Here is a 25,474-nt window from a genome sequence, read left to right as displayed (position 1 = left end):
ACAGGAGCCTGGCACCTCATTCTTTTTTGAACAATAGAGGCACTGTGTAAGCCCCACATCAACCTGGGAAGGGGAAACCCAGAAGGCCCCATATTTTATAACCTGGAGTGTTTCTTCATTTCTTCATTGACTCCCGATTCTGGGGGCTCCAAGTGGGCAGCATTGAAGTCTAGTTACATTAACTGTCCACATATCCTGTCTTTGATTTTACTTCACTACGGGAAGTAGCCAGGGTGCAATTGGAGGCTCTGCGTGTCTGGATCGTACAACAAAAGAGGATTTATAAACAGAATCTAAGGGCCTTCCTGAGAAAGAGGAATTGGCCTCTCTTCAGTCAGGAACTGGAGAGTTATTTGCGCGCCAAGCAAATACCTCTCAAGCTAACAATAAATGGCTCTAGGGACATGTCATTCATTGACCCTGGGAATGCACCCGAGACACCTCTGGAATTTGAAAATTGCTGTTAATCACATTAAATTGTGAGAGTTACAGATTCTTCCAGAAGTGATGATCATTAGAAATGTGTGTGTCAATTGAAGTTCTGATGAACAGGCACTACCAGTTTGAATTGTTTTAACTGCAAGCCAAGTCCCTGAAAATGAGCTGAGAATTCATGCATGCAAGCTAACTGTGAGTCAGAATTGACCAATATTGTGAGAAGTGAAGTTAGAACCTGTATTCTTTCCACCTCCCCTTAGACAGAGCACCTACTGCATTGGTCTGGTGCTTGAAACACCTATCATAGGTTATTACTTTGGGCTTAAGCATTTTTGTATCTAAGACACTTCCTTCGAAATGAAAATACCCTGGGAATGGACAACATATTGGGTAATTATAGGCTGAATTGTTTCCCCGGTCAAAACAAGTATTTGATATTCTGACTCTGCTATTATCTAGTTGGGCTTATGCCTAGAAGTTACAGGACTGAAAAACATCAAAATCAGGGAGCTAACAGACAAATCTCTCACTGAGGGGGTGTTGGGCATGGAAGTAATTGATGAAGAGTGGTTATAAAATGGGAACACAGTTTTCTAATTATGGAATCAATGGGTCTCATATGTATCCTAAGGCATGCTTCCCATGCCTCAATTACCAAAGGAAAAGGGAGACTGAACACCAGAAAGTTCCACCCCTGCCTTTACAACACGGTTTGGGAGAGCAGAATGGGGCAAGTTCCCAGTTTACAAGGTAAAGTTTAAAGATTACATGGGTGACTTTGATTGCCACTTGTTCTATGGGTATAAAAAACCCAGCAGACTCAAGTATACCAGAAGGAAAATTAATATAATATAATATAATATAATATAATATAATATAATAAACATAATATAATATATACACAAAATAATGTGAGGGAGTTAGGAGGGAGAGAGAATGGGAAAGGAAAAGAAAGGGAAGGGAAAGGAAATCGAGTATTTGTTAAGTTATCAATAAACTGACCTGCATGCATATAGATGAACTTGGCTAGCTTGACAATAAAGATCCCAACATAGAACACAGAGCATTCACCATATAACAGTTAACCTAGAGATCCGTAGTGAATGTACTTTTTCAAAAAGGATATGTGATTAAAAACTTTCCACCACCAGAGATGACTCAAAGTTGCCTCACAAATCTTACTTATATACTGTAACGAGTTGTGAAGAACATAATTTAAAGCCTTGAATATACAGATCATATCAATTTTTACAAAAGAAAAGACACATGAGATGTGTCCTTAAAAGATATTTTTAGACTAAATAAAAGTTTTCTGAAGCTATAAGTTTTCAAACTTGCAACTAGAAAGTTTCTAAAGTTTAGTTTTAGTTTTAAAACTAAAACAAAACACATCCAAAATGTTCGTAGAATAGTCAAAACAATCCTTTCTGATTTGGAGAGTTAATATGTTCAATGGAAGGAAAATGCTAAGCTTAGATATGGTACATATATATAATGGAATATTACTCAGCCATGAGAAAATATAAAATACTATCATTTGCGGCAATATGGATTGATTTTGAGATAATCATCCTAAGTGAAATAAGTCAGACAGGAAAAGTTAAGAACTATATAATTTCATTCATAAGTGGGATATGAAACTGTAAGCAACAAATGAACAAGACAAACAAATAAAACCTCGTAGACACAGACAACAGTTTAGAGGTTACCAGAGGAAAAGGGGGGATGAAGAGAGGTAGATAAGTGTAAAGAGGGGTCAAATATATGGTGACAGATGATTTGACTTTGAGTGGTGAACTCATAAGGCAACATACAGATGATGTATTATAAAACTGTATGCTTAAAACCTACATAATTTTATTAACCAATGTTACCCCAATAAATTTTACTTCAAAAAAAGAAAATGCTAAGCTTTTGAGGAAAGAACTAACAGCTAATACTATTAGGTAATATTTATTGAGCATTTACTATGCACATTTGCTCTCTCCAGCAAATCGTGGAGTAGGTATTAGTATTTTCCTCATTATAGATTGTGGCAATTGAGGTTTAGTGATGTTAAACAATTTGACCAAGGTCATGGGATTTGTAAGTGTGGAAGATAAGTGAGAACCTGAGCAGTCTGACCCCAGCACCTATTCTTGCAGCTACTACACGGCGTTGTCTCCCTACAAATTAGAAAAGAAAACACCTTAATCTTCCATTGTCTGAAGAAATGATCAGAGGTTCCTCTGCTTTTGAGTAAAGCATTTATGGTGCAATAAAATCTCTTCCACTTCTCCCTTCCTCTCCAGGATTTCCAAAGCTTGTCCTCTCGTCAGCTGCTCAGCACAGGAAGAACCTACCGCTCATTTTATTTTTTCTCTAGCTAGAGCCAAAAGCTGCTTCACCCCCTCAGGCCTGCCCCAGCTACTAAATTCTACCTACCCTCTTAGACACCACCCTTGGGGGATGATTACGTTATAAATGAAACACGTGTATAGGCAGAAAGTACACACAAATGTCATAAGGAGTCGAAATGTCACAAATTAATAAAAGTTCACAAAGAAATAATAAAGACTTTACAGGTATGGTCAGAAGAACAAAAGCAAAATAGTAGTTCAATTTCGTAGCAGCAACATTTCGACTGGACTTTCTAAAGCGTTGTTAATTTGACTGATATTTTATGTTTATATCAACAACGAGATTATTAAAATAGTGAGATGACGAATGCTTTGAGGACTGGGTTAGAATTCAAATTAACTGAATAGAAGAACATTAATATTTTTTGAGCTGTTAATATGTTCCAAGCCTGCAGTAAGAACTCCACGTACATTTAGCTTCAAAAAACACTTAACGCCACAGAGCATTTTAGTCACTTTCTCAAAATCTCACTGCCAGTCACACAACCAGATCTGTCTGTTTATTTTGATCGATTCATGAGATAACAAGTTTCTTTAAATAGAAACATTTGTTTTTTTTCATTGACTATATGAAACTGGAAAATATATTCCCAAAGGGAAAAATATATGGATCAAAGATGCAATAAAAACATCGCACATAAAAATTTTAAAAGTTCTTTGAATTTTCAAACCGAATGAAAAAAATTTTTAATGAAATGATGATAATAGCTTTCAAAGTAATTAACCAAATCAAATATTGAACCTTCAAATATCTAAATTTGAATGTTTCCCTGTGGCTAGATGTACAAGAAAGAACATTTTTAAAAGCCATAAGCTGCTTATTTCTTTATTCCAAATATTCCCTTTTAAATCCCCCAGAAGTTATAAATTAAAAAAAAAAAAAAAATTCTTGATGCTTTAAAAACTTCAAAATGACTTACTCTGTGAAGTCTTTATCTTAGCTTATTTGCTTATTTCCTATGGGACTCTCCCCAATATTTTATTACCTAAAGATTTTGCTCTGCTTTGGCTTAGAAATACTAACGTGGTACATTAATTGATCCATTTGGTTGACATGCTTTTTAAGTCCTTGCAGAAAAAAAAAATCACTCATTTTTACTTCCTAGAACTAAAAAAGATATGTATATGGATTGACCATTCCTGTAGTATAACAGTAGCAATAGTAGCTCTGTTAGATACTGTTAAAAGCCCTTGCTTTTAAATTTATTGGTTTTTTCCCCCCAAAGTTGGCATTTCTTCACAGTGAAGACAGTGACTCAATAGTGCTGCAGCATAAACACAGGCCACACCCTTGGGGCATTTAAGCAAGAGAAGAGCATATAGAACTACTCCATTTTTTTTCAGAGCTCTGTTAGAATTAAATGTCCAATTTTGGATTCAGTAACTTAGGCAAGTAGAAGAAAGTTTGGGAAATGTCCAGAAAAGAGTTGTGAAAATTATTAAAGGCCAAGGAAATGGGTCTTATGAAAAATCTAAAAGAACTAGGGCTTTTTATTCCATAAAAGAGATGCCTACGGTGGGATTTAAGATCCATCTTCACATCTGGGTCGAGCTATTGTAGGGGTAGATTGAGGCTTGACATGAGGACATCTATGAGGGCTGTAAGATTCTGGAGCAGAGTGTCAGGAAGGGGAGTTGATTCAAAAAATAGGCTGGAAGCCTAGTGTTGCCCCCAAACGGACTTATACGCAACCAGCAATAACAGGACTGGCCCTGTTTCTGGGGACATTCATCATTCACAGAATCCAATGAGATTCAGAGATGAGGTGAAAGGGTAAACTCTCTGGCTCCACGTCCGCTCATTGCTTTGTTTGCAAGGGATTCTTTAGTGCAACTCTGACTATTTACTAATGGTAATGTGCTTTCAGGTGTAACATTCAAAGTCCTGCTGGATGAGGATAATAACACTTACTTTAAAATGTCGTGAGGATCAAATGAGACAATAGACATAAAATGCCCCATCTGCAGTAGGTGCTCCGTAAGTCTGAGTTCCTCTCCCTTCCTGTGATTGGGCAGAACTATAGGAATGGGAAGGTGGAAGGAGAATTTAGTTGGAGCATAAATAGGGACTATACACATTTCATAGCTAAATTTCAATAATCTGAACACCAACAATATGTAGAAACTACCCTTAAGGTCAACCAATTATTAAGAGACAATTCTAGGAGGCTCAGACTCATATTTGACTGTGTTCCGAGGTCTACCGAATTTTTGAGTGCTTTCTGAATGCCAAGTTCTTTGCTGGGCACTTTACATCCTAACACAACAGGTAGATGTCATTGTCCCTCTTTTATAAATCACGAAACTGAGGCCCTGAAAGATTATGTACTTGCTGATTAAGACATGCGGAGAACAACTGGGGAACTAGATTTGGGACCCAGGTGCTTTCCGGCTTCAATGCCTAAGATGGTCAAGGGGAAGGGAGAAATAATATGACTGACCCATACACAGAGTCACTCAGAGGCATAGCCAGAGTTAGAATTTAAAGCTACCACATCCAGAGCCACTGTGGAGCCACTCTATCATGTCCCCACACGTGGAATCTGTCACCATTTCTAGGTGCCATTAAAAATATGTTTCCGGGAGTTAGGCCCGAGGAACCTGCTTGAAAGCCACTGTGTGGGAGTCTTACAGGGAAGATAGAGGATTGTTTACTTCCTCAGACCCAATCTCTTTACATCTTAAGCAGATTTCTGAGGGTTCGGAAAAAGCTCTCTTTGTTCCTGACACAAGTAAGTCTTGAGTGTCACTCAAGTGCTTCTTCCCAGCTTGTGCCAGCATGCCTCTCTGTACCTACAAATAGCTCTCCATTCACTTAAGACATACAGGTAGGAACAGAGCAGTCCTGATTCATCATTAGGCAGCTCCAATCTGGTGCTATTTGCCTTTCTTCACCCCGTCACCAAGCTAGAGGGTTGTATTAACAGTGATATTTATAGACAACAAATTGAACCCAAAAGCAACAGCTATGCCCATCCCATTTAGAAAGAGCCTATTCATGGTGCTTCTCACACTTGCGGTACTGCTATTTTCTTGTGGCCCTAATCCCAAAGTGCTCGCCAGATAGTACATGTGTTTCTTCTGTTTCATGTAAGAATATTTTGTCTATGGTGACTGAGGGAACAAAGAGTAATAGAAGAACATAGGTGACGTTGTTCCTGATGTTCTGTATCCTGGTTATACCCTACCAAATTTGAAGAAAATAAAAAATTATTCCTATGGCCTACGGGGATCTTTCTGATCTGAGCCCCCTGACCCACCCGCCCATCTCTCTCCGCTTTGGTCACCTGGCACCAGCCACACTGAAACAAACTTAGCACGTGTTCACCTCAGTATCTTTGCATGTGCTTCTCCAGATGACTGGAATGCTCTTCTGTTCCATAGATAGCTTCATGACTGACTAGCCTTATTTAGTCCAGGTCTCTGCTCATATGTTAACCTAACAAAGAGAACTTCCCTGGCCATCCTATCTAAAATAGCACCTTCAGTCACACTTTATCCCTTTACCCTGCTTTATGTTTCTTCTCAGCACTTATTTAACATTATGTTGTATATTTGTTTTGTTTTGTTTTTGTACTCAGTCCACACACACACACACACACACACACACTCACTCACTCACATGGAAGCTCCATAAGGGCAGGGTTTGACATGTCTTGTTCACAGGTTTTATCTGTCTTGCTACAGCCCCAACATCTAGAACATAGCCAGGCCAATAATAAGTGCATGAGTGGTTGGATAAATGATTGTTTTTGGAGGCTAGACTAACTTTTAAGAGGTGATAAAGGTATCTAAAAGTTCTAAATATCCATTGTCAGCTGGCCTTTGCCGATGTTAAAAACAGTACCTTCAATTTTTACATCAGTAATTTATTGGTAAAAGAGTAGCCTCTGAAAAAAAAGATAGAAAGAATATGATAGAGATAAAGAAAGCAAGGAAAGAGAGAGAAATAAAGAGGCTGAAGATCTAGTAACTACTGTATCTAGTTAATGATACAATAATTTAATTGAAGCGAATAACTAGATCTATTGCTGTTTTTGAACAATATTTGGATCTTAAGAGTGCTACATTTCAAAGCAGAGTATTTCATAAATCATTACAAACACTATGAAAAATACAGTTGGTGCTACAGAAAAGAGATATTTTAATCTAACATTTTATACTAGAGGAAGAAGAGCTCATAGCTCACCTGAGGTTTTTACAAATTAATGAAAAATGTTAGGGCTAGAACCCACATGTCCCCTCTGGTTGACTTTCTCCCAAAGGCATTTATTTGCTCTAGTCACCTTTTCTCTTGGGCTTTTATATTAACAAATTATCATCTCTTTAGCACACACAAATAAAACCCTTCTATCCCTTTTCCAAAGGGAAGTTCATATGGATCTTAGAATCTAAGTAGGCATTTCCAAAACTGCATTCTGGCTCATTGCATGGTGTTTACAGATGGTCCTCAAATTAAAAAATACATATGCAGTTATATGTATACATACAAACACACATACATGCATATTTCAATAAGTTTAGAAAACTAATGTTCTCGTTCTCTCTCTCTCTTCCCCCACCTCAACCAAGAAGTCACCAATGCAGAAATTGTGTATGTTTGTTTAGCTCAGTACTTCTCAAACTTATTTGACTAAAGAAAATTACTTTTTTTCCTAGCAATTTCTCACGGACACAATAGAAAGAGGAAATACTTCTTTTTATCTAACTATACACACACAGGACAAAACATAGGCATTTATAATACATTGTCTATGAAAAGAAAGATATAAAAAGATTACGTATCATACACATACATATGTATTGTCTGAATGCCATTATTTAGCCCACAGGAGGAGTGCTCAAGTGAGAACAAATCAAGAGTTCATGCAAAGCTAAAGTTGCAGTTAGCTAGCAAAAAGGAAAACAGGGTAGCAGGTAGAGCAGGCAGGTTGTTTAATCTTTTTGTCCAGCACCTCTTTTCTAGGAACCGCTTCCACCTGTTCATTCACCACCCAAATAATTGTAGCAGAAAATACCATGTCTGTGTTCTGGAGCCCCTGCCCACACAGCCGCAGTCAACTGCTACACAGATAGTACTCTGCTGAGCCTGATCAATGAGTTCCTCCCCTAGGAATTACGGATGCATGACCGAAAGGCCTTAAGAAAAATAATAGACGTGGCACTGAGAGAGAAACTGAGGAAGAGACTGAGAGAAAGGAGGCATTCCAGGAGAGCTCCATCCCTGATTCTCCTCCTGAGGCTTAGCTGCCTCCTCGACTTGGATTCCATGAGACATCCCCATACTCACCAATAAATCTCCCTTCTCCTTCTGTCGTGTTTTTGTTTGCTTGTTTTCGCTAGAATTGATTCTCGTTCCTTGCAGACTGACTGTAACACTAGGGCAAGAAAGACATAACAAACAAGTCAAAGATGGCACGGAGCAAACGCTAGAGATTACAACCCACTCACTTGTCATTTCTCATTCCCTAAACTCTCTATTTTTTCCCTCTGTATTTTCAATTGGAACAAAGCGGAGTTTTCGTGGAAGGAACAGAAACCAATTCTACAGTGTGAGAAGAATCTTGCATTTAGATTTTTATCGGTCTATCAAAACTTGACTATTTTTAATAGATACTCTCTCATCGTCCCCCCATTTAAGTACTTTGAGCTACTCATATATTATACTTTGCTTCTTAAAGATCTCATCCTTTTTTTGGACCTCTGAATCTTATTCTGAGGGAAATTTTGCAGGTGGTTCATTCTGGTTCAGTGCAAACGTTGTTTAGCCATATTAAAGGTCACTGATATTGTGGTTGCAGTTCAAAAGCAGCTCTGACTGAAATCCATATTTCTGTGGTTGGAGCACAGAATATCAGGAATTGACAAATAACTTTATTGTAACCATTCACTTTAACTTTAAACAAAAGAATCACTTTCTAGAAATGAGGCCGACACTAAAAAGCTGGAACTAGGAAAGAATTCAAACCTATAAGCGATCAGAAAAATCCAAACTAAAACAAGGGTGTATATGCAGTTATACATGCACATACACATATGTGTATGTGTGTGTGTGCTCATTCTTTTCAGGAATAATTTGGCAATGTATACCAAATGCTATATGAATGCACATCCCTTTGATATGCAGTTCAACTTCTGAGAATATTAAAAAAATATATTAAAACATGAAAGAGTCACATCCTTAAATATGTTAAATACTATTATTTTCAACAATAAATATGAAAACAAGAAATTAATGTACAGCTGGAGGAGAATAAAGAGATAATTAAAGTATATCTACTTGATAAATTGTCATACAATGATTAAAGCGTTGGGCAAAAAGACTACGTAGACAACTAAAAAGTACTTATAATTTTGTATTAAAGAGCAGGTCCAATTTTGCATGTATGGGATATTTACAACTATATACAAAGAAATATATGAAAAAAAAGTCTAAAAGTAATGTTCCAAATTGCTTGTAGTGATTTGAATGGCAGTTCACTTTTCTATACTTTTTAATGTGATTGTCTTACTTTTCTGAATTTACATTTTTCTAGAGGAAGCCAGTCTAGAAAACCCTAATAATCAATGTTTATATTCAAAGAACCCAAAATTTAATATTAATTTATAGCAACTAGATTTAAAGACTCAAGATGATTCTTTAAAAAGCATCTGTTTAAAAATGTAATGAAATCACTGATTTATATCTAGTATAAGTTCTAGAGAAAGTATTATAGTAAGGAATATAATAGGAGAGTACAAAGTGTTTTAAAAGTTGTGCATTGAGAAAAATATTTTTAAATGTTCATCAACGCAGTTCCTAGGTGTGATTAATATGCTATTCAGCGTGAACATGGCAATGAGATTATTTCGTTTGGGGAAATTATATTGTTAAATAGCACACATACTACTTAGTGTTATATTAAACACTCGCATCTTGTTGCTTTTTATCAGACTTTGTTCATGTGCATGAGAAAGACTGAAATCAATTTCCCCAGTGTATGACAAATTCCATCAGAAGGTCACTTTGAAGGAATTCAATGTTAGTTATTGTTCCTGTGGTTATTGCTGTTACTACTACCCTACATTGTATCTGAAATTTAACATTATGAAGACAAACCCTGCCCTCCTCTACCACCATTCTATGAAAACTTTCCTCCAAGATGTTATTACTTACTTCTCATTGCCAAATGCAATGAATGATCTTTGTTTTCTCCCCACAAGCATGGAGTTCTCTATAGCATTCAGCATCATTAACGATATCTGAATTATTTCTGCATTCCAGGTATTTTTTTAGTACTTTCAAGTGTGAACTCACTAAACCTCACAACCCTCTGAGTAGATATTTTTATTGGCCCCATTTTACAGATGAGAAAATTGAAGCACATAGAGGTGAAGTTGCCCTAGAAAACCCAGCTGGTTAAGTTGTGGAATCTGAATTTGAACTCAGCCAATCCTATTTGAAAGTCCATGCTCTTGTCCACCAAAACAAAGTCATCATCTCTCAGCTGTTGTGCTATTTGGAGTGACTTCCTCTGTTATTTGCCTCTTTCTCACTGCTTCTTTTTATTTGCCTCAACTGATAAACACAGGACCCAGTCTCCATCTGTCCAGAGGCTATTTCTCCTGGACTTAAAGATCATTTTCATGACAACAAGGCTCATCTCTCAGCCTGAATCTGAGAGAGGATATGTAAAGTACTTGCCCCTAGGACTAATAATGGCATTATTATTAGTATTATTATTTTATTACATGAGAATAGTGCTATACATTTTTGAAAATGCTTCGATACATTTTTTTTTTTTAATTGACTTTCGAACTCTACATGTTCAAGATCAAGTTTATTATGTTTTTCCCCAGCAACTTTTAGCTTCCTTGTTCTTTCAGGGCACTATCATCTTCCTAAGCTCAAAATCTGAGTCATCTTTAACTCCTCTTCCTTCCTTAGTCTCCACACTTGATTTTCTGCTTTGTCCTTTAGGTTCCACTTCTACCAAGCTTTTGAGTTTTTTCCCTCCTTCCATTTCCCTTGCAGCTAGGGCACCACCCTATGAATCCTCCTTCTTATTCAAAAACCTTCAGTGGCTCCCTACTATCACCAAATTAAGTGCAAACTACTGAGTCAAATATTAATATTTCTTTAGAAGGCCTGCTTCATCTTACCTTTCAGCATTCATTTAAATTAATCCACTACATTTATCTTACACTCATTCACATTAGATAGCACTTATACCTCATCTTTAAGCAAAGGGGACCACTGTAGGTTTTCAGACAGATTAAGTCCCACACTTTCTGTCAGTGTCAGACTTAATAGGTGACGTCGCAGTAATTTGATCCCAAAAGCCCTTATAACATCTTTCTTATATCAGCTAAGATTACTTGGGTATTTTTTTTTTTTAGAAAAAGTAACTCATGTAACTGTTCTCTATAGTCAGATTTTCAAGATAGTCCCCATAGTTTAGGAACAGAGGGCTGTTCCTTCCATTCCGTGTAGTAGTAGAAAAGGAAAAGATGAAGTTACAGGATACTATTGGGCTCCTGAAAATGTGAAAGCCCCTTTTAAATATTCTCCCTCGTCCTAATAAAAGAACAAATAGAAGTCAAGTGTGAGTCGGAAGGAACGCAGCGCTGACATCCGGGGCCGTACACGGGTTGCCCCAAGCGATGGAAACAGCGTGAGAGTAGTGAGGAAAGCAGCAAATTTTTTCTTAGGCTTTAATTTGTTGAATAACTTTTTCATGTGAATCATCTTTAAATTTAATTTTTAATATTATTTAAATTCCATATTTTTAAAAATTAATTTATTTCCCAACTACAGTTGACATAAAATATTAGTTTCAGGTGTACGACATCATGATTAGACATTTATGTACCTTATGAAGTGATCGCCATGATAAGTCTAGTGCCCTTCTGACGCCATATATAGTTATTATAGTATTATTGATTATATTCCCAATTTCATATTTGTAAAGTAAAAATTCCCTTACTCTCTGACTGGAAAACCTGACAGCTTGACCACACAAACGAGGCACTAAATTGCCCCCTGGTGGCAGCTTATCATTATTGCAAGTTCATACTTACCCTTGAGGGTTCTCCAACTTCATCCTTTCCTCAATTGTAGACACAATTGCCGAGGTAGTGCTACTTCAGGGATCCATTACTTTTCATTTTCTAATTATCTTTTAAAAACCCTCCACCATCTAGCTGATGCTTGATAGTCTTCTGATAGTGCTTTATTCCTTTATCACAAAAGCACTGGGAGAGTGTCAAGCTATGTGCTATCTGCACCTTGATGTAAACAGGTTACTCCATGGTATGAATAAGCTCATGCCTCTTTGTTGAAAAGGATTTTTGACAATATAGACACACCCCAACGCCTTCAAAAGAGGAGGGGGGATTACTGGCAAAGATGAGGGAAGAGCACGAAAGGGAGGAGCTACATGGGCCAAAGGTAAATTTTCTCCATCTCAATGTTTTCTTTTTTAAAACCGTAGTCAGCTTTGGGAAGCAAAGACATTTTGGTGAAAAGTGACAAGGAGCTTTAACATGAGCATAGGCACTTGGACAGGTGAGGTTTGGGAGAAAGTCATCCCTGCTAAGTGCCTCTACATTTCACTGTCGGCATTAGGAAAGCATTCTGCCATCTATCCTGAGAAATTTGTTTAACCTAGTTCTCAGTACATGTCACCAAGACTTTCTGTTTATTAGCCTCAGGCTCAGAAAAGTTACATGACCCGCTTACACTTTAACACATGCCAGTGGTTAAGTGATTTCTCTAATTTCTTTAGGGGAGGAAAAAAAAAAAAAACCCATGGTAAAAATTAGGTCCTAAGGAGTCAATCTAATGTAGATACTAGGAAGAAGATGTTTATTATACTCAACAACTGGTTTAGGAGAAGGTCAGTGAGCGAAGCTTCCACAAAGAGAAAGAGGATTAGGCCAGGAATGCCAAGCCACAGAACGTTATCCTTTCATATCCCTGATTCCAACACTGACTCAGCTATGCAGACCCCAAAATCTCCTAAAATGCTTGTACTTCGTCCTGGTTGATTCCAGGAGAGAAAAAGAAAAATGTGGCCAATGACTACCTTCCTTTTTCCTAGAGTAAAATCAGTAGACGCTCAGTACTTCCCAATATCATAGGGTGCTGAGAAATTCAGCACAGTATTCATTTGTGTGCCTTACAACAGCATCACAGAAGGATTTGCCTATATCACAGAAATCCAGACAGTGCTCCCTTTTTGTAAAGAATTTTGCAAATTTTCAAAATCCTACCTCCCCACCGAACTCCCATAATGATCTTTCAGAAGCTGTTTACACACAGGAAATAATAAGGAATTATACCTCATTTACTCCTGGCCCATCTCTCCTACTTTACATGAGCAATCATTTTGTTTCCTGCAAGTGGAAATTGATCTTTCATAGACTGGCACTACTTTTCTTCTTCAAAGCTGCACAATCCAACACGATATCCACTAGCTACAAATGTCTATTGCTGTTTTGCAATATAGCTAATCTGAATTGAGATGTGCTGTAAGTGTAAAGGATGCATCAGATTTCGAAGCCTTACTAAGAAAAAAAAGTATTAGTTTTTATATTGATTACATAGTGAAATTAGAATATTTTAAATATATATTACTGAAATTAATTACTTGTTTTTACCTGTTCAATTGTCTACTAGATCATTTAAAATTATATATGTGCTTTACATTTTATTTGTACTAGTGAGGCTCAAATCTCGCTCAGAGCTTTTGAATACTCCCTGAATATCTGGGGGGGGGGGGGAGCTCAGCATCAGGTTTTTGTTGTTGTTGTTGATGTTGTTGTTGTTGTTGTTGTTGTTGTTGTTTTGGTGAAAGATCTCAAGATGACGCTAATAAACAACCAACATGGAGAACTACTGCTCTACATTTTGAAATTTTTTAATTCTAAGACTCTAATGACTACTCATGCAGGTTAAAAGTTCAGAGTTGTTTTTTTTCCCCCCTTATTCTGTATAATCAACTTTGTTCTGATCTATTTCTCCCTAAAGAAACAGTGAAATGCTTTTTGAGTCAGGCAAGTTAGAACTTTATTTGTTTTTATTTTTTAATGAAGTTCACATGAATCCGATACACTGCCAGGTCTCAAAAAAAGTGCTTTGAACTTGGGGTTTTAAGGTCGATGAGTACATGTAATCTTTCCTGGGGCCCCTCCTCACATTTGCCTTTTTCTTCTTGGAAGCACTGGCTTTGTTCCTACTAATCACAAGGAAAGCATTCACAGTGCTTCTAGATTTGAATGTGCCTCTGAGTCACCAGGGGACCTGGTTCAACCGCAGATGCTGATTCAATAGGTCTGGGGTGCTGCTGAGTCCTGCATGTCTAACAAGCATCCAGTTGAGGCCGATGCTGCTAGTCCCTGGACCAGCTCTGTGAGAAGCAAACCATCAGGGCTTAGGCAATTAGCTAAGACCCATCTAGGCAGGTTTAGCTTGTGCGCAGCTGCTCAGCCACACACAAGAAAGTTGACAAGTACATTAACTGTGTTCTATATGCATATGGAACAAGCTTTTCCATGAAGTCTGCCCTGATTTGCCCACTGAAGTATAGCTGCATGGGCGCCTATTTTCTCTATGAGTGTCCTGGGTGTGGGACAGTATCTACATCATATCTATTAGACCTAACCCCTCAAGACTGAAGAAGGTGCCTGTGGGCTCAGAGAAAGGTCTTTGAGTGGAACCAATTCTGTATCTCCAGACCTCCTTGCATCCACTGACAGGAGTCAAAACTGAGTCCTGGGGAGCCAAACTGCTCCCTGCCCTCCAGCCTCCTTGCCACTGCTATCTGCCTTGGGTCCCTCAGGGCTAATTGCATCATGTTTTTTTTTTTTTTTATCCCCATCTGTGTCAGTGGCCACAAGCATTCCAGGTGCCCAGGTTGCCCTACTTCTTCCATTTTCTACTCTCCATGAGGCAATTCATATCACTCACTCTGTCTCCATCTTCCAGTCCCAGGTCATGAGAATCACAAGACTCCTCCAGTGTGTCCTCTGGATTCATGATCCTGCTTTAGCAAAATTTCTTATACCCTCAGCCTCTTCTATGATTGTTCCTCTCACCCGTGGCTCCTCCTGAGGGCACTGCTCCCCTGCAGCCATCTCATGGGGCAGGGACATCTTCCCCTCATTCTTCCAAGCAATGGGCCTAGACCTGGAGTGAGTGTCCTCCTTGCCCCAAATACAGCCTCCGAACCATTCTCCCTCCTCCCTTGCTAAAAGCCCTCAGTTTCTTCTCTCATGCCATCACCCTATATCGCTTGCTACCTCGACCCATTGCTATAATCCACTTCTGGATTGCTCCTACTTGTCGCTGGGTTGCTTTAGCTCTCGGCTCACTGTTGCTCTTTCCTATACTACTTTTCTTTCTATTCTTGGTGATTTCACCACACACAGAGATAACGGAGCACCCAACAAACTGTCCTCTTAGTATCCTCAACTCGCCTTCTCCCATAATCTCCCCTCAACCACCCATGGACATACCCTCCCACACCAAAAATTTCAACGTCTCAGATTTACTCAGGGTAGGATCAACACTTTTAAAATATCACAAAATCTAACAAAATAAGTACAGTCTAAGTTTATTTCTGGTTCATGGAATATCACCCTATTGAGGTTGGGTGGAGAACCTTCCATATAATGACTCAGGGACCCAGGCTGGATTCTTTATATCCAGCTGGCGGACAAAATAGAGGGAGGGTGTAGGATTCCATGAACGGATTTTTGTGGGCCAGGCCTAGAAATGGGATACATCACTTCCTCCCACATTTCATTCACCAAAACTAGTCACTGGCCATACCCAAGTGCAAGGAGGAATAAAAAAATGTAGTCCACCCATGTTTGGTGGTGAACAACTACCATACTGTCTATATTCTCATTTTCATCCACCCCAGTCCATGACCACTTACCTCCTAACTCTCCAGTTCACTCAACCTCAGGCCCCCAGCTCCAACAAGCCTTCAGCCACTAGAACCACCAATCCATCAATTCCCACCACCTTGCCCTTGCCCTTGCCCTCTTCTCTTTTTCACCTGCTCTAATTATCTGGTTCGATTATCACAATGACTCTCTTGCTCTCTCTAGCTTTGTCACTTGGCAAAACCCTAACCCTAGTTAAATCCAACAGACTGTACCTGCACCTGAATGGCTAAACATGATTGAGGAAAACTCACAGCCACCCTCACTGATCCCATTTCAAGTTCAAGACAAGGAAAAATCAGTGAGCTCTTACTGCTGCCAGGCAACCGTATCTATTTCCCACTCTCCTAGACAACCATGTAATACCTTAACCATGTCATACCTCAGGCCTCTGACATCTCTGCCATCCTCTCTTTCAGATAATGCCCTTACTTCCTATTTCGCTGAAAAATTTAAAGCAATCAGAAGAGAAACTCAGAGACTCACCTCATTACCCACCCGCTGGCATCAGTGCCCATGGGTGCTGCCTTCCCCTGATACTATAAGTGCCCATCTGATATCAACCCCTCACCTGTGCTCTAGATCCTTCCCTGCCTACCTAGGCAAGAGCATGGCTCCAACAATTCCTCTCCTCCCCAACCCCGTTATCAAGAATCCCCCTGTCAATTATTCTCATCGTTATACAAAAATGCTATAATCACTCTTATCTAAAAAAAACAAACAAAAAACACCGTCTCTTGCCCTCAATTCCCCTACTAGCTACTTCCCATTCCTCTATTCTGTCTCCGAGTCCTCCCCTCCTCTCTTCTCTTAAACCTCTCCGGCTGGCTTTAACCCCCAACATCAGGGGTTTCCAACCCCTGGGCCAGGCAAAGAGCAAAGCCTCATCTGTATCTGTAGCCGCTCCTCAGCGCTAGCATCACCACCTCAGCTCCACCTCAGATCATCGGGCATTAGATTCTCACAGGAGCACCTGTTCTCAGTGCCAAAAAATTGAGGACCGCTGCTCTATACCACAGAATCTGCTTTTGTCCAGGTAACAGATGGCCTCCCCGTTACTAAATCCAATGGTCGCTTCTCAGTCCCCTCTAACCTGACCCACCAGCAGCATCTGACACAGCTCCTCTCACCCGCTTCCTCACCACACTTGCTTCCCTCGGCTTCCAGGACACCACATTCTCTTCATTTCCCTTTCACCTCACCAATCGCTCCCCATTATTCTCCTTTGCTGGTTCCTCCTCATCTCCCTGACCCCTTGGGGAGCCGTGGAGCTCTGTCCTTGCTATCTTCTTGTTCACTACCCTCACTCCACAGGGCTCTCATGCAGTCTCTGGCTTTAGACACCATCTCCACCCTGATGGCTCCCCCATGTGCTCCCCCAGCCCAGGTTCCTCCTAACTCCAGACTCTTAGGTCCAGTACCTCCTAGACATCTCCACTGGGGGAGGGAGTCAAACTCAAATGACCAAAAACAAACTATGGTATTCTTTCCCAAAATGGCTCCACCCCTCACAATCTTCCCATCTTGGAAACAACTTTATCTTTTCAGTTGCTCAGGCAAAACAAAACAAAAAACAAACAAACTAACAAAACCCCAAAACCAAACCAAACCAAACAAAAAACCTTGAAGTCAGCAATTCCACTCTTTCTTATACCCACTTCAACCAGGAAAGCCTGCCGAATGTCTCTCCAAAATATAGTCATTTCTCGCCACTTCCATTGCCACCGTCTTAGTCCAGCCACTGAGAGTCTCCCCCGGGGTCCTGCAGGAGCCCTTCATCTGTCTCTTCCTTTGTACCTTTGCCTTCCTACCAGCTATTCTCAATGCTGCAACCAGAGTGAACCTGTTATGAGACTCATCCCTCCTCTGCCCCTCACCTCCCGGTGGCTCTCTATTTACTCGACATAAAAGCCAAACTCCTGAAATGTCCTACAAAACCCAACACAATCTGGCCATTTTCTCTTCAGCCTCATCCCCCATTACTCCACCTCTCTCGCTTCACTGAAACCACCCAGGCCTCTTCGCTGTTCCTCAGATATACCCTGTGTGCCTCAGGGCCCTTGCACTGGGCGGCCCTTCTGCCGAGAATGCTCTCCCCAGATACCCACATTGTAAAACTCCTGCTCCTTCTACAAGCACTTGCTCAATGAGTCTCCTTAACTTTCTTATACAAAATACTTCTAAAGAGAATTTTATCACGTTCTAGCATTTCATGATTTACTATGTTTACTTTTTATTGCCTATTTTCCTCCATTAGAATGTAAGCTCTAAGACAGTAGAGATTTTTATCTGTTTTATCTCTTTGTTTTTTTTCACTGATATATTTTAACATGTAGGGCAGTGCTCAATAAATATTTGTTGAATGATATCATGTCTCCATGGCCCTTTGCCCAGTGCCATGCACCCGATAAGCGGTTGGTCGATTTTCACTGCACAAGTAAATTAAACCACTCTACCTTTATTTAAAACTAGTCGTGCTTTATTTGAGAATGTCTAAAGCTCTCTCGCAGATAGTCATTTTAAAAAGGTAGAAACACTGGAAAGCATGTGTAAGAGTCGTTTCATGCAAGTGAAGTAGGGGTCGTACCACCTTTCACAACTTCACATTTTCTGTTCAAACATTTAAAGCTGACTAATTAGTACCAAGACCTCAAGCTCGTAGCCTTATCTAGCCATTTGCTGGTATCACTGTCCAATATGAACACTGTCAGCCTTTACTTATTTTTCATGCCTCTACTTCCCTGCACCTCATGACTAAGTCTACCCATGCCCACGTCTAATAACGAAGAAATAAAGGAGAAGAGGAGGAGAAAGAAGATGACGTGGTGGCCACGGAGAAGGAGGTGGACGAAAAAGTTACCATTTCTTGTTCCAATCCAATGTTGCTCAACTCAGCCTGAGTTCTATGATCATTTGTAAGCTTTCTAAAACCACAGATGCTTGGAACCCATGGCAGAATTACTGAGTGAGGCCCAGGTGTGGCGCAGTGTTGAAACTCTCCTTAAACCAGTCTGAGGTGCCGCCAGTTTGGAGTAACTCTGGATAAGGCACTTCATATTATCTCATTTCATCTGCAAACAGCCACAGGAAGTAGGTATTGTGATTTTTATTTTCATAGATAATGCGGCCAAGTCTCAGAGAAGTTAAGAACTTGAGAAAGATGACAAAGTTATGAAGTAACAGAACCAGAGTTCAAATTCAAGTCTTCCTAAGCTATACTATCTGCAGGTGCAGGCCACTCTAAGTCCTGAAGCACCCTGACAGGGGCAGGCCACACTGATGCTCCCCAGTAAAACCTAGTCTCAGTCCCGCTCAGAAACTCAGAAATGCCCATCAGAGCTGGCATATCAAGGACTGCCCGGCAATCCTGCTCACCATCCCCAGTCCCTAGTACTCGGCTTTAGCCTCAGTGGCTATTCCTAAGTCCTGCCCCCCAGTCCATCTCTGGAAAAAGTCAACATGCCTTCCTCTTCACAAAGGTAATCACTGCCCTGACTTTCAAAATGACCATATCCTAGCTTCTTTGTAGTGTTTATCACCTGCATATGCGTCCCTGGAATAGTGTAGTGTAGACTTACCCATTGGTAAATTTGACATGCCTTTTAAGTCTTTTATATTCTAGAGGTTCCCTCCTCCATCCACCGCCACTCCCCCCCTTTTGTTTTAATTTTTGCTCACAACTACTCTGGGAATTTGACTGGCAGACCTACTGACCATGGGAACTTTGCTGATTGTACCTTCATGGGGTGGTTCACTATGTTCCCCTGTCTTTTTATATTTCCTGCAAATGGGCAGTTGGATCTAAAGGCTTGTTAAGTCTCAGGTGTCATCTTTTGGCGAGATTCTAGGTGCTGACTTGTTCTTTCAACAAGAGCCGTGTGGTGTCTGGTTGTTTCTCTTTCTGTGATGATAGCAGCTTTTGAGGCTTAATGCTGAGATCTATTAGTTCAATGAGAGTTGCAAAATAATAATACTCTAGTTCTATCATTTCTATTGGTTAATCCATCCAATTGAAACATTTTTATAAATGTATGCTTACCCTTACCTACTATACGATAACTCAGTGACACCAATCATATAGGGAATACCTAACAATTTTCACAAAAATAATTGGTTCCTTATTATCCTCTGAAGAAGTCAACTTTTAAAAATATCATTTTGAAGTCACACATTTAAATTTATTTGATGAGTTCCAAATAATTACAATTATTACCCCTTTTTAAAGATTGAATTTTTCCCCTCTTTGGCCAACAGAAGACTCTTCAAAGTGGCTCCAGAGTGTTTTTGATTGACCTTGCCAGTCTCAGATAGCATCCTCTCTATCCAGTATGACAAAATGTTCCAGACATACCTCATACATTTCCCAGCTCAAACCTGGAAATAGCCATTTCTCTAGATTCTTTTAGTGGAAAATGGTAGTTCAAGATGAAAATCTGGGTACTACAGATGCTCACTGATGTGGGATTCATTGCACACACGTACACACACACACATAATACACATACATAATATACACACACAACATACTTTCTGTATGTAAATATTATAATCAGTAAAAAGCATTTTTTGTTACAATGCCACATTTTGCCCCACCTTGCTTGCTTAGAATCCCAACAGAATAGCCCACTGAGGGGCTACTGGCATGAAGCCCATCTCAGGCTTTGGGGGAAAAAAAGTAGTTCTTCCAGTTTAGCGATTAGCCCCCACTTCCGTGTTGTTTATTTTCTCTCTCATATATTAGTTCAGAAAAATATCTACTCATCCGTACCATTTTACAAAGTCTATTTATATTTTCTAAATGCCCCAATTTCATCAAATCCTCTGCTTGGGAGTCTGTTTAACATGCAAACTGTTGCAGAATAGTAAAGGAAACAGTGTCCTCTAGGCCGGCCACCTCTGCTTTGCTCTGTCTCTGTGGGTTTGCTAGTTGCAAGTCCCGATTAAAGAATGAGCTGCACAGATTGCTCGCAAGACACCTTCTTACAACGGACATTAACAAGAATACGGTCCTGAATCCTAATTTTAGTTTAAATGCTAGGCTATAGGAGAAGTTCAAGGGACTTTTGAGGGACGCTAGATTAAGAAAGGATTTAGTCTGTACTGAAAATTATGAAAATAGAATGAACGGCATATGCAAAAGAGTCAAGAGCAAATATTCTGTGTCTGCCCCCCTCCCAACAGAAGTGGAGAAAAACACTTGCTTTAATACTTGTGTGAGCATAAAGACAGGTCTAATATTTCAAGTATAACATGGCAGAACATATGTGACAGTCCTTTGCATACTGCAACACACTGTGCAAGTGAACTATATTAATATTAAATATTATTTAATTAAATTCAAAAATTCTTCTCTTAAAATGATCTTGACCACGTCTATGTGCCTCTACATGTTGTTTTCAAAGGAAAGGCCACAGGACCAGAGAGCATCAGTTTAGCTGCCTCTGAGTGCCTGCAGGGAGGCCAATAATAGGGCTCTGTGATCATCGTTATCTTCATAAAAAAGAGAGATCTGGAGGTTGAAACAGGGCCAGCTTCTGGGGCTTCCCACTGACAGAAAACACAAAGGCAAAAATCTTCTTATGCCCACAGGTCTGCACATGCCTTTTATTGTTCAGAGCTCAGGCCACAGGGTGTTTAGATAAAGGTGCCAGGTCTCAGGAAAGTTCTAGAAAGTGTGCTGTCCTGACACAGGGCACTGGCGGCCTGAAGGAAAGGCAAAGACATGGAAACTGAAAGTTAATGAGAGTTTTTAAGAGACAAATCGAGGGAAGGAATGTAGATCTCCTATGGGCCTCTAATTATGCAGTTTTATGCATGGGCGGCCCAGCCACACTGTAGGTAAATGAGTTATCCTATCAAAGAGATGATTCTTCTCTAGAGGAGACAGAATGATGAAGTACATGAAAATAAGTGGGGAATGCTATAATTATGTTTATGGATTAAGTCAGAGTAATATCTTTAAAGAAGCTTCAAAAATCATTTTCTCTAGATATGTATCTCTCTAATCTGTGGATGCATGTGGCCTCTTTTCCACTATGCACAAATCTACTCTTTAAGTCATGTTAACAACTACTACCCTTTGCACTTACACAAGGAGTTTGCACTGAATTCGTTCTAACGCTATTAAGGAAGAACTGGCAAATGTGCCGCCCAAGAATAGGACATATAATTAGTCCATTTATGCAACTTACTTTGTTTTCCTCTGCTGCGAGAGGAAGAACAAATGAGATGGTTAAACTAAAACATCTGACTCATAAAACAGATCCTCTTCCTTTCATAAATGGAATGTTATGATTGGAGACAATCAGATAAACAAATACCTACATTTTAAAACATGCATTTCAGAGACAGGTTGCCTAGACTCAGCTATAGCCTGCCTCTCTCTCTCTCAATCTCTCTCTCTCTCTCTCTCTCTCTCTCTCACACACACACACACACACACACACACACACACACACGCACGGGCACATCTCAATCTCCCTTTTTGCCCCTTTTTCATCAGTGTTCCAGGAACATCCAAATTCCCTTCTATAGAAAACACAGGAGGAATATCACTGCTGGTATGAGGACCTCCCATGTCCTGGCTCCAGTACAACTGGCCTTTAATCCCCAGAGAATGGAGTTTTCCTGTCATTGCAGAAGAACCATTGCTCTCTGAGGAAGCATCTGTGTAGATGCCTCTGGGCCTCATAATGTGTGTCTACAGAGCCTGCACTTAAAACCCAAATCCAGCCTTTCCTCAGCTCTCTACTTCTGTCCCTGGCACCTCAATTTCTGGCTCCCCACTCTTTTTCCCAGTTCCAACTTGGCTATTATTTCCTCAGTGGCCATGTCAGTGGCAATCAGGAGCCACCGCCTCTGTTTCTGACTCTAGAACATTGTTTTTAGGTCTCAAAATACCTTGCCATCAGCTCCTTCATGCATACTCCTGCCTCCTGCCCAGCTCTAGCAGGACTCGAACCTTATAATCCTAACAGGAATTAATGCATTGAGTTGTAGCAGCCACCCTTTTACAGAGTGTACTATTTTTAAAGCTCCCTTAGAGTTATCATGCCATGGGCTGCTGATATGATGGACTCCTGGTGTGTAAGAGGATAGAAAAACAGACAGAGAAGAAGCATGTCTCATCAACAAGGGAGAGTCTATGTTAAACAGGCAATCGAAGTCTGCGCCAGAGAAAGAAACTCAGAAAGGGCTCGTTTAGCTTTAGGAAGATTTCCTCAGTATATTACAGCAAGAGAAGGTTGTCTTCTCAAAGTTACGACAGAATTTAACCAAAATCATTGAGATCTTGTAATAAGTTCAGTGAAGCATTATATAAGTGAAATGAGCAGTGAAACATTGCTTATAGAACAAGGTAAGTGAAAAGAGAGTCTAAATAATCTTTTGCACAAGTCAGGAAAGAGGAGTCAGTATATTCCTTGTATGGGTGGAAAACCTCAACCATGTAGAGTCTTCGGTCTTGCAGAACAGGTCAGACCAAGAAGCTGAGGTGAAGAGCAGGCTATCTCTGCTAGAGCTACACCCCCCAGCACAGCGAGCCCACAGGGACATTCACTGGCACTCACTACAGAAGGGACAGAATGGAGAAACCAGACAAAATAGGGGTCACTTGTGGGATGGGGGTGGGTGGGTGGGTGGGTAAGGATAAAAAGGGAATTTTGACAAATCATACATGAAAATGGAAGTTACAACAACTTTGAAAAAGAGAATCAGCCAGAAAAGTTTAAGATTGAACAGCTCTGCTCTCTGGGAAGCAAAGAACCATGTACTCTGCTCCTCAGAGCAGAGTCCTCGAAGGCAGGCTCGAGGATCGCTGTAGGCATCTGTGGATAGAAGCAGAGAGGGAAAATCCCAAGGCTGTGATGGGGCACCAGGAATGCTTCCCAAGGACAGGTGAACAATAGCATGGGCATTTGCTATTTATGGTGCCACTGAGTGTGCTGTTTCCTCATCTGCAAAATGGGGCTAATAACAGGCTACAGTGAGAATTAAAGGACTTAGTACCTGTACAACAAGGCTTGGCACATAGTAAGCACTCAGTAAACATGAGCATTATAACTATAATAATTGTATTACCACCATGCAGAGCTAGTTCATCTACATATAGTGTTGTATTTTCACAAGAGACACTGCGGGTCAGGTGTTTTATAGATCTTCTCCCCCAGTATTGGGTCTAATTTTGGAAAGTAATGAGCAGAAATGCACAAAAATTGTATAAAATGGCATGATAATAGTACAGAGTCATCTCTATGTGACTTGAAGAGGGCAGGTATAGGAATATGCTGTTTGAGCCCTAAACTATTAATAGATTAATCCTGTGTGATATTAGAACTCAGATATGCTGTTTAAATTCTGAATACTCTTAAATTGTACAAATTTAGGAGCACGTCACATGTAATTTTAGCTGGAGAGAGAAATGCCAAGGGGCTCAGACTCAGATAAATGTAAGGGAGCCTAGTGTGTTACTCAAAGGACAGAGTCAGCTGGTGTACAGGGAGCCAGTCTGAGGGTCAGTTCCAGGCCTTTCAGGGAGGAACCCAGAGGCTAAAGTCCAGGAAAAGATTAAAGCCAATTTTGGGGACCAAGACACATTGCTGAATCCCTTCCCATTCGACAATGCTTTTATGAAGCAGTTCACGAGTTTGACCATGAGGTACATCAAAGGCTCCACCCATGTATTAGTAGTCACAGTTCTCCAAAGAATCAAAACCAACAGGATGTGTACATATAGAGAGATTTATTTTAAGGAGCTGGCTCATGTGATTATAGAAGTTGACAAGTCCAAAATCTGCAGGATAGGCTGGCAGACTAAAGACCTAGGGAAGAGCAGATATTACAGAATTCTTCCTTCTTTATAGGGGAGGCCAGTCTTTTTCAACTAAGGCCTTCAACTAATTGGGATAAGGCCCACCCAGTTAGGGGAGGTAATCTGCTTTAGTCACAGTCTATTAAGTGTTAATTTCATCTAAATATACCTTCACAGAAATACCTAGAATAATATTTGATCAAACATCTGAATATCATGGCCTAGCCGAGTTGACACATAAAATTAACCATCATAACCCACCCTCTGACAATTAAGAGGCAGCCCTCAGAAACCTAGCACCCAGGTCTGAGTCTGTAGAAATGATCTCAGGCAAAAAAGCTAAAGAAGCTTCAGTCTCTGATCTTTTGATAGGGCAGAAATATCCCATTGGCAACACAGCTTCTTGAACCATGTGTATTCGGAAGTGCTGGCCCAGGGGTAGCAACTCTAAACACTACAACTAAAAAGGCCAGAAGAGGCTGGTAGAAATGTCAGCTCACCAATGAGGCTAAAAACATTTTTTTTATTTTATCAGAAACAGATTTGTGAATAGATGTTGTCCTTTACAATTTTAAAACTCCCATAGTTTAAAACTGCCCTAGTTTGTTGCTTTTTGCCATTTTCCAGCCTGGTTAGTTCTGTATGTTTAAGGAAGACAGGTTGGCATGTGTTCGGTCTGCAAATAACCATCAAATAAGATGTTCAATGGGTGGAAATCATCTTGGAAGAATAAAGATATTATATATTTACTTCCTGCTTATGGAGCACATAGATGGGCAAAGTACACATACCTTTCATTGCCCTGTATGTAAATGAATAGGTAATTTATTAATAAAAGGCTTATCTAGGAATTGCCAAAACATTTAATTTCTTCAATAGAACAGAGGTCACTCTG

At 39.9% G+C, this 25,474-nt stretch overlaps 1 long non-coding RNA gene across 1 annotated transcript in view; it reads right to left on the bottom strand.

The window, feature by feature from the left end:
• LOC107521614 overlaps window positions 1–25,474 on the bottom strand; it is a 157,250-nt gene that overhangs the window by 104,967 nt on the left and 26,809 nt on the right. Inside the window, exon 2 of the long non-coding RNA XR_004950119.1 lies at window positions 8,128–8,215. This is a non-coding gene — a long non-coding RNA (uncharacterized LOC107521614). The remainder of the gene's footprint in view (window positions 1–8,127; window positions 8,216–25,474) is intronic.

Source organism: Rousettus aegyptiacus, unplaced genomic scaffold (assembly GCF_014176215.1).
Source record: "Rousettus aegyptiacus isolate mRouAeg1 unplaced genomic scaffold, mRouAeg1.p scaffold_m13_p_3, whole genome shotgun sequence".
In the NCBI taxonomy this organism is placed as follows: domain Eukaryota; kingdom Metazoa; phylum Chordata; class Mammalia; order Chiroptera; family Pteropodidae; genus Rousettus; species Rousettus aegyptiacus.
The sequence above is the reverse complement of the archived record's forward strand: the minus strand, read 5'-3'. Positions and strand labels throughout refer to the sequence as shown.